The sequence below is a fragment of the Lemur catta genome, chromosome 9, assembly GCF_020740605.2.
Source record: "Lemur catta isolate mLemCat1 chromosome 9, mLemCat1.pri, whole genome shotgun sequence".
NCBI lineage: Eukaryota > Metazoa > Chordata > Mammalia > Primates > Lemuridae > Lemur > Lemur catta.
Window position 1 is genome coordinate 39,383,552 of NC_059136.1, and position 8,216 is coordinate 39,391,767.

Here is an 8,216-nt window from a genome sequence, read left to right on the forward strand (position 1 = left end):
GGTGGGGGAAGGTGCTGTCTGTCCTGAGAGCCGCCCCTGTGGGGAGGGAGCTGGTGCAGCCCAGGGGGAGATGCTCACCAGGCCCCTCCTGTCCTTTCTCACACCCGAGGGCCCACCCTCCCTGGTCCATGAAAGGAGAACCTCTCACCCATCTCCTGTCATGTGCTTGTCATTGTCATGTTTGCATGGAGCCCACAAAGTCCAGTTCCAGGGCCAGCGCTGACCTGTTGGAAGTGGCTGCTTGGAGCACCACCTCGAGAAGAATCCGAGGCTGTGTCTAGGCCCACGTGTCCACGGCACCAGGCTGTTGTGGCGCTGGAGGGGGAGGGCGGCACGTGGGTTTCGGTTCTCCCAACACACGCTCCGAAGGGAGTGACCACGTTTTCTTTCCAGATCAGCCCATGGCCCGACAGTGGGATGGGACCTGGAATCCTGACTGCCTTTGACTGGGTTCTGCCGCAAACAGGCTGAGGCTAGGGTCTGAGCACCAGTAGTTCATTGGAAGGTGATTCCGAGAAGCACAGAGAGCAGAGTGGGGACGTGAGAGGGAAGAGAAGGACGCCAGTCTAGGGTGAGATGATGAGCGGGTCACTGTCGTGGACACCAGAGGTTCATGGACATCTGTGGGGACATCTGGAGCAATCCTAAGGGACCCTCTGGTTGACAGTATAGACTACATCACTGGGTTTTCCTGCCCAAAGGGCGAGAAAGCTGCAGGATTTAGCTACAAACCCGCATTCGTCACTGGTGAGGGCTGCTCCTGGGGTTGCAAGTTCACCAAGCACAGCCGTGAAGCCAGGGACAGCCGTGAGGCGGGGAGTGTGCGGTGCTCACCGGCAGAGACGGTTGCGGGAGTGTGAGTAGCGGAGGGACGGAAGCAGGGCGTGACAGTATCTGCTCAGCAGCCACAATGGGAAGTGGGATTGCTCCGTTTTCAGAGAGCCGGGTATGGTAGGAGGCAGATGTCCCAGTGGCACATTGACTCTGGAGGAAAACAGGCAGGACATCTGTCGCCCTACTGAAGCTGTGGCCCGGGCGGCTCAGTCCAGTGGTACAGCAGTGTTTTTTAAAGCACAGTCCAAAGAGGAGGAGAGTAATTTAAAAGGAATTTCTTCTCTCTTTTGAAGGATGTTGAAGTAATCCAATTCACAATCTGGCAACAGTCCTCTCTTCTATTTAATCTCCTCCCTACAATCCCTGGAGCCTCGAAGAGGACAAACCCAGTAAACCCGCTCCCACTGCCTTCTTGGCGCTATGCCCTGTCCCTCTGCCTTCTGCCAGTTCTTGTTTCTGAGACTGACGTAAGCTTTTTCCCCATTCCTCTTCCCACCTTCCCTCGTATCTGGTCTAGTCTGTGTCCCCCTCTGTCCATTCTCTGATTCTGCATCACCCAGGTCCAGTCCCCACCCCAGTGAGACGGACTCAGGGGAGAGGGTAAAATCCGTGGATTTGCTCTGCTCCCACGTGAGCATTCCAGCCTGGCTTCTCCTGCACTTAGCCATCATGAGCGCTCATTGCATGCTGGCTCCCTGTACTGAGGGAGAAATGGATTATTAGGCTTCATTTCACAGAATAGGAAAGCAAGGTTCAGAGAGGTCGAGTAACTTGCCCAAGATCACACAGCTAATAAATAAATGGCAGAGCCTAGGCACTGGAACTCCAGAGCCGATGTACTTTCCACTATGCCAAGCTCCACTCTTTTTTCGTTTTTCCCATTCCCCTTCTCTTTCTACTCTCAGAGCGTTATACACCCACTTACTGGTTCTAGAATGTGTGGAGGGGAGAATTTAAAAAGTGGGTGGGTATTCTGGGGTTCTCCTCTCACCTGGACCTAATTGTCCTTCTTGGATCAATAAATTTTGAGTACCCCCCGAGAGAGAACTTTGTGGTCTGTAGGGACAATTTTCTTCCTGTCCTTTCACGGAGCAGCTCTTAAAAAAAAAAAAGAATCTTTGAGTGGAACCTTCTCTTTAGACCCCTGCTTCTCCTGTTCCCAGCTCCTGGCCCTCACGCAAGCCCCAGAGATTCTGGTTGAGTCCTTAGAACCATCAACAAGTGCACTGTATGTGTGGGTACCACTCATCCCCCTATCCCTGCACCCTGGCAGACATTATTAGCTGGTCACAGAACTCTTTCCCAGTGGGCTGGGAACTATGTCCTCACCTCTATTTATAGGGATTGTCTTAGTCCAATTTATGCTGCTATAACAGGATAACACAGGCTGGATAATTTATAATTCACAGACATTTATTTGGCTCATGGTTCTGGAGGCTGAGAAATCCAAGAGCGTGGTCCCGGCAGCTGCTGAGGGCTTCATGCTTTATCATCCCATGGCAGAAGGGCGAGAGAGCAAGAAGGGGCCAAACTTGCTTTTACAACAAACGCACTCCCACAATAACGACATTAAACTACTCATGAGGGCAGAATACTTGTGACCTAATCACCCCTAATTATGCTCCACCTCCCAACACTGTTGCCTTGGGGATTAAGTTCCCGACACATGAACTTCGGGGGACACATTCAAACCAGAGCAGGGATCAAAGAGAAGGCCTCACCTGGAAGGAATCTTGAAGGTACAGCAAGGTTTCAGTTTACTGAATTTCTGATGAGAAAACCGTAGCTCAGACAGGGGAAGTGACTGTTCTCAAAGTCACCCAGCTGGTTGGTGATTGTCATCAGCTTAGTCCTCATCCCTCCTCTACGGCCCAGCCCTGCGAGATGTCGTCACTCTCGCTGGGTCTGCTGGCTGCAGCAGCAAACTTCCCCGCCAGGGATTGCACTTCTGAACCAGGAGGCACGTCCACGCGGTTACGGGCACCATGGAGGACTTTCCTTCCCTTCTCGCTTCCTGTGGCCATCTCGGGTGTGGCTGTCTCCTGCTCATGAGCTAGTCCAGCAAGGAGGGGCACCATGAGGGGCTGGGCTCCTATCAGCAAGTGAGTGGGGTCCTGAGAATTCCATTTATCTAGGGCAATGGTTCTCAACTGGAGGCAAGTTTGGCCCCCCACTTAGGGGACAGCTGGTGACGTGTGTAGACGTTTGTGGTTGTCACGCTGGGGAGGGAGTGGTGTTACTAACTGGTATTGGTGAGGGAAGCCAGGGATGCTGCCGCATCCTACGATGCACAGGACAGGCCCCGCAACACAGAGCTGCCTGAGGAACACTGGTCTGACGCCAGGCCCTCGTGGATGGGTGGCACCTACCTGGGGCCTGACACGGGAGGTCCAGTCCCCTGCCTTTGTTCAGTCCCTTCCCTCAGCAGGAAGTCCTTGCCTCCACCATGACACCTTCCTCAGATCTTTCTCAGCATCCCAGGTCTGTCTCGAATCCTACCAGTGCTGGGAGCTTCCTTGACGACTCCTGAGCGGCTGCAATTGTCCTCCTCTGAGTGAGCAAGGTGCTTGAAGAACCGTCTCAGGCCGTCTTGTCCCAGTCACGGGTGTCCTGCCTCATCTCCCACTGCTGCTAATCCCTTGAGTGGTGCAAAGACCAAAGGCTCACCTGGGCTTTGGCGTCCTGGTGGAAATATGTGACCTTGAGTAGCTAACATAGAGGACGTCGCTGAACTTCACTTTTCCAACCATACAGAAACAGCTGACATTTGTGGAGCACGTCCTGTGTTCTAGGTGCCGTTCTAAATGCATTCCACGTGCTGACTCATTCAGTCCTCACGGCGGCACTGTGAGTAAGTGCCAGCACCATCCGTTTCATGGGTGAAGGAAATTGAGGCACAGAGGTGACCGCAAAGGGCGTGAGAGCCAGACTGGGTGATCAATGAGCAAATCTCACCCAGTTTCCCGTTGGCTCTTTAGGCTGAAAGTGTCAATGTTTTTTCTGAGCTTTTTACGTAGTTGATATTGTACTGTCCAGCAATTTCATGTCTTCCCTTCTTTTTTGCTTAGCATTACTCAGAAGTGTATTTTTCATATCATTAAAAATGTCGTGCTTCCCCCCTCTGCACCTCCCCTTCCTTTGCTTTCTGACCAATTTAGTCCTAAAGCCGTTGGGTTGTCAGAGCAAGGTGGGCGTCAGTGGTAGGGAAGGAGCTTGGTGGCTCAGAGCAGGTATGGGAGCCCGAGCCGGGTGAGGAGGTGCAGCAGGGTGAGGGGATGAGGGGACGTCCTCGCAGGGGGCAGTCGGAACCCAAGCAGGGCAAGGAGGGCTTCCACAAGCCCTCTTCGAGCTGGAAGAGGTGGGGGAGAGATGGGAGATTGGATATATACAGGGACAGTGATCAAACGAATAAATATATTAAGGATAATAGAAACCAGCTTTCTTACTGTCAGAGGAGGGAGTTACAAATACAGAAGGGACTCGTTAGTGTTGAATATGAATTGGAGGTACTGATTTGTAGCCGGTTTTCAATAGAGGTAGATAAATTTAGAAATTAAAAAATATATAAATTCTAATATGTAAACTATAGATAAATATATTTGTACATGCATAAAATGAAATATCTAAAAATATAAACATAGTACATTAACATAAAAACATATATTCTCCAGTTCTGTCCACTGACAGCAATACTCCGATAGCACCGTGCACACTTAGAGCTCGGGGCTTCTTGGAGAAATGGCTGCTTTCATGGCAGGGGCAGAGAAAGGACACAATGATCCTGGAACATCCTGCGCTGGAAAACAAGGAAGAGCTCAAAGAATGATGAGAATGTGTCAAAAAAGACACAGAAGCCGACTTGACGGGGCTCCCACTGGCCAAACCTGGGATAATTAGAGCATCAAAATAATGGTGATAAAAGATTATAATGCATGAAATAAAGTAGGAAACCCCGAGTCCATACTGGTACAAATAAATAAATATCTTGAAAGTATGAGAAGGAATGAGATATTTAAATAGTTTCAAACAAACTACCCATAAAAAATTTGATAATTACAAACGAGGAACAAGAAATTTTACAACCCTGAAGCTTATCAGACACTACCCTAATCAAGTCGTCAAAGTGACGCTCATCAATAATGGGACATATTGAAATCTTGAGTCACCTGATAGATGCAATGAGATCACAGAATCACCTCCATGATACTCCTGGCAAAGATGAATGACCTGAATCTACTTATAAGGAAACATCAGACAAAAGGACGTTCTACAAAGTAACTGCCCTCTCCTCTCAGAAGTATCAGTCGTGAACGCAGACGGAGGTCTGCGGACTGTTGCATATTGAAGGAGACTAAAGAGTCCTGCCAACTAAATGCAATGCGTGATTTAGGACTGGACTCTCTGGCTATGAAAGATATACTGGGACAGTTGGCAAAACTTGCATGGGATCTGATGATGAAATGGCAGCAATTTATCACTGTTGGTTTCCTGATTGTGATGCCTGAATTGCGGTTTGTAGGAGAGAGTCCTAGCTTGTAGGACCCATAGGAAAAACATGAGGGGTGATGGCAAATTCTCTTGGCAGCTTACTCTCAATGGTTCAGAAGAAAGGAAATGCTTTGTATTGGGTTTACACCATTTCAATAAGCTTTTGATTTTTTTAAAAAAATGGTTTTTTAGGTGATGCCACGAGGAGGAAACAATCAGACAAATCCAGAATATGGAACAATGTGCATGGGTGGGGTTGGGGAGAGAGGAAAACAGCAGAGACGTGGAGGAAGTGGGTAGTCCTGCTGCACACACTCCCCATCCTATCATAGCCCGGGAATGCTTTTGTACATGAGGAAACTGAGGCATAGGGAGATGAAGCAAATTCCTCAAGGGCCCAACGGCAGAATCTGGATTGGGTTTGTCTCCAAAGCCCTTGCTCCTGCCCGCAACCAGATCCTGCAATTGCTGGTTTAGGAGGGACTCTCCTCCTGTAGACTGTGAGCAGTGTGGGGTGGGTGTGGGGCCAGGCGAGGCGTGACTTCGCTTCTCGGCACTCCCAGTGCCTATCCCAGTTAGGGGCTGGCACATCATAGGCACTAAATCAATGCATGTTGAGTGAAGGCATGGCTGAGAGCTCCTGAGTCACAGGCCAGCTCACACAGGTAGAATGTACACAGATAGGGTTCCAGAGCTGGTCCACGGGGCAGCCGGGGGCAGAGAGCCAGGGCTGTGGGCCCAGGAGCCTGGAGGAACAGGGTGCCTGCTTGACCTCCAGGAGCAGCTGCCACCCTCTTCCTGCCACTTTCCCATCAAGGCTTGCAGCAACATGAAACTTGTACGGTCTCATTACCCAGTGACCTGAGAAGTGCAATTAAGTTGAAAATTAGTTGGCATAATTAATTAGACGGGTAAATAGCTCCCTGTCAACACCAATCAATCCGCTCTGCATAAAATCAGTTTGGTGAAGGGAGGGCGAGGAGCCCCTGCAGCTTTGGCTTTTGTTGGCAGGCAAAGGCATAGGGTGACAGCCAGGCACCCCAAACCCCACCCACCCACAGGTCCTTCTACAGTTGCTTTTCTCCGTAGAGCTTGGCGATTCCATCTCCAGCACCCAGCAAATCCACGGTATGATGCCCAGGGGTCTGCAGCTGCAAACTCCTCTGCTCTCTCTTCCCTGCTTCAGAGTCCCCAGTCCATTGCTCAGGATTTCTGACATGCACAAAAGCAATGGAGCTCCCGTATTTTGGCAAGTACATTTGCAGAAACTTTAAAAAAAATTAAAGTACAACTTACATGCAATAACATTTACTCTTGCTAGTGTACAGTTCTCTGAGTTTTGAGAAACACATACAGTCGTGTAGCCATCACCATGGTGAAGATATAGAACATTTCCATGACTGCAAAAAATTTCCCCTGCCCTTCTGTAGTCACCGGTTCTCCTACGCTCCTACACCTGGCAACCACTGATCAGTTATCTGTCCCTAAAATTCTGCCCTCCCTCGAACATCATATAAATGGACCCCCATGGTATAAACCTTTTGAGATTGGCTTTTTTCTCTTAGCATAATGCACTTGGGATTCATGCACACTGTGGCATGTGTCAGTAGCTAGCTACGTTTTGTCACTGAGTAGCATTTCATTGCATGGATGTACCACAGTTTGTTTATCCAGTTTCCAGTTGAAGGACATTGGGTTGCTTCTAATTTGGAGTGCTTGTGAGTAAAGCCACTGTAAATATTCATATACAGGATACAGAAATATTCTGTTCATACAAAAACAGAAGTTTCATATGAACAGAAGTTTTCATTTCACTTAGGTAAATACCTAGAAGTGAGGTTGCTAGGTCTTACGGTAGGTGTAGGTATAACTTTGTAAGAAACTGCCAAACGATTTGCTAAAGTGCATGTACCATTTTGTATCCCCATCAGCAATATAGGAGACTCCCAGTTGCTCCGAGTGTTTGCCAGGACATGAACTTTAAGAAATGATAACATGCAATGCTGGTGATAGCAGGGCCAGTTACATAATTTTCAGGGCCCAGTGCAAAATGAAATTGTGGGACCCTGGCTCAAAACAAAAGGGAAAGGAGTTCCATCAAAGGTACTAAAACAGAAAGGTTTTCCTTTCTTCTGCAGTCTTTCTCTTGACTTCTCATCTTGTTTTTTATTTGCTTTTTGATGTTTTAAATAAAGAAAAATTAAAATTAAAATTCTTAGCATGAATTTTACCATTCATTTTTATATTGTGCAATGCCATTTAAATTTATTTGCATTTAAATGAAAATATGAGAGCATTTAACTTGCATGTAGGGATCACTAAAATTACACAATTTATATTTTGTTTGTACATGCATATGTATTTCATTCTTACCAGAAAGTGGGAATGCTGCACAAAACTAACTTCTGGCACCACACGTGTGGGGTTTTCTATACCAAGCAGCTCTCCAATTCTCTCCAGACACTGACTGGGTGATTTAGTTCAATTCTGACACTAGCTACATGGATGTAGCACAGACTCCACAGGTTACGGGCTCAGTCCCACAAGATGCCAATTGTAAGCAGTGGGTCCCTGGGTTACCCACACTTCTGTCCTACTTGGCTACAAATCAAGGGCTCCCATGACCCCCTATTCAGGCTCAAAAATTTGCTATAACGGCTCACAGGACTCAGGGAAACACTTTACTTAGGTTTACCAGATTATTATAAAGGATACAAATGATCAGCCAGATGAAAAGTTATGTAGGTAGGGTGAGGTCCAGAGGGTCCCCAAGCACAGGAGCTTCTGTCCCCATGGAGTTGGGGTGACCACTCTCCTGACATGTGGATGTGTTCACGAACTGGGAAGGAAGCACCCCAAACTCAGCAGTTTAGGGTGTCCATGGAGCCTCTCCC